General features: G+C 36.1%; 1 pseudogene; it reads right to left on the bottom strand.

Annotated features, from left to right (window-relative positions):
* Window positions 1–998: 998 nt before the first annotated feature.
* On the bottom strand, window positions 999–1,884 carry LOC102885816 (annotated as a pseudogene).
* Between the last annotated feature and the right edge of the window lie 503 nt (window positions 1,885–2,387).

Genomic DNA, 2,387 nt, shown 5'->3' with positions numbered 1-2,387 from the left:
AACCCTAGTCACCCCACCCTCGACCCCATAAAAGCAGAATCCCAGGTCCGTGCTTGCTATCTCTCTCTCAAACTCATTCTTTTTTTTTTCTTAAATAAAATGATCCCTTTTATTATAAAACTTAATAATTTAATGACTTATGTGCTTTTTCTTATAAAAAATAAAAGGTGATAGTTGATGTTCAAAATTGGAGACCAGATAATCAGACACACACAAAAAAAATCACATTTATTTTAGTAACTCAAAGTGCAAATATACCAAGTCGGTTCACAAAATTTCAAGATACAGCTTTAAATTTAATAAAAACCTGATTTTCAAATATTAAATGGTAAGCAGCAGAAATAAAGCTTCGTTTTTTAAAAAAAATTCTAGAAACCTGAAAACCTTTAGACTAAAATATTCCACTTACATCAATTCAGAATTGCTTTAATTTATAAATGCCAGTAGTACACTGAGACCCAAAAGAACTTCTCAAAGAAAATCACCCTAAATTGGTCAGCTCTAGACAAGAGTAGAAATTCTTGGTGTTGGCTACTCCTAATTTTGCAGCCCCACTCACATTGTATCAATTGATTCAACCCATATTTTGATGTTTAGGCAAATTCTAAAAAATGTTAAAGTTCAAGATGAGGCCAACATCCACTATTAAGAGTTTTTTAAATGGCCACTAAAAATTTAAAAGATTTAAAAACCAATCTCAACTTCAGGCCTTAGAGTATTACTGGAGGAGAAAGACAGATTAATCCTTCTTCCATTTACTTTACGTAAACCTTTTTGTAAAGTTAGCAACAAGGCCTTTAAAACTTCCTTTCTTATTTCTACACATACAGAACTTGAATGAAAAGTAGAAAAAAATCCCACTAGGAAGATAAAGGCTGTTAATTTTTTTTATCATTTAGCAGCCAAGACACATGTTTGTTTCTGCTCCCCAGAAGCAATGTTAGCTACTAGTTTTAATCCTGGAAAATGTGTATCTTCAGGAAGGTTTACATAGATATTTATTCAGTCTTTTTCTTAATCTTCTTCATCTTTTCAGTGTAGGCAATAAATTGAGAGTCTGTTCCAATTATTCTATCTCACCATGTGAATGTTGAAAGATAGTTTCCATTGAAGTTCACGTGGTGAAAATCGTGATGTGGAGAACCAGCATAGAATGGGATGAGATTTAAAGGGTTGAGAGGAATATCATAACCACCGTAGACATCACTAGTTTCTAGCAAACAAATGGTCACCCATGCCCAAAGAAGAACTACATGGCTACATGGTCACATAAAAGAACAATTCCAATGAAAAATCCAGCTCCAAGAATTAGGGTTTCTAGGGGATGTGCCTATTCATCTTCCATTCCAAATGGAGCCTGAAACTCATGATGAATATGAATATATTTATATATTTTTTTGTGGTGCAAGAGCCTATGTAAGAAATAGTGCCAGGTATCTTCAATCGCTGCAAACCAAAGCATCTTGCCAGTTGCAAATACCATCTTGGCATTCTTTCCAAATCATAAGGAATGTTGAAATACTCTATAAAATAATAAGTTCCACAAATCAAAGGAAGCTGGATACAAAAGTGATTAAAGAGAAGTACTTTAAAGCATTTCCGTTGGCCTTCCCATGTTTCCTGTTTATCCTTCTGAATTTGTACTTTTTCATGGAAGGTATAAATTGAAACAAAAATCCAGGTAAACTGAACAAGAAATAAATGGCCTCATGAACTATCAGGGATCCCCATGTTGCACTCTGGAATTTTGTATAATTATCTAACATGCAGTTCCAAGCATTTTTAAATGGTTCTTGCAGAGGATTCTCAGGTTACCAGTGTATCTACATACTCCACAGCCAAGGACACTGAACTAAAGATGCTGACACTTTCATTTGTTGCCATTTTTCAAATCTCTGCACATAGCTTTATAATTCTGGATGATCCCACGGATACTGCGGCTTACCGTCACCTGACAGGTACAGTGTCCCGAAACCCACCTTTTCCCTCAATCTCATTCTTAATCTCCTTCTCTCTCTACTTCTTCATCCCACAACCCTTCTGTGTGGCCCCAAGTGTGCTGTATACCCTCCAGGATCTCTGAGTAATAAAACTTTTCAGTTTCCCAATGGCTATTACTAAAAGTGTCTTGCAATCATAGTAAGAACAACAAGGGACAATAGGCTACAATTTAGGTTCCTAAAAGGAAGGTGTCTGTGAGGGCTCTGAGTGGGCCCAGGCGAGTTCCCTCAGGCACTTCTAGCCAATAATGTTATTATTGATAGGCGAAGCTTGACACAAAGCACATTTCCACTCAATCCTATTGGCTACCTGACTGGTCTATCTATATCCAGTTTTGTTGCCTGAGGAAGAGGTTAAAATGACAAATTAGCATGGACTAAGCTGGC

Source organism: Pteropus alecto, unplaced genomic scaffold (assembly GCF_000325575.1).
Source record: "Pteropus alecto unplaced genomic scaffold, ASM32557v1 scaffold7, whole genome shotgun sequence".
Lineage (NCBI taxonomy): Eukaryota > Metazoa > Chordata > Mammalia > Chiroptera > Pteropodidae > Pteropus > Pteropus alecto.
The sequence above is the reverse complement of the archived record's forward strand: the minus strand, read 5'-3'. Positions and strand labels throughout refer to the sequence as shown.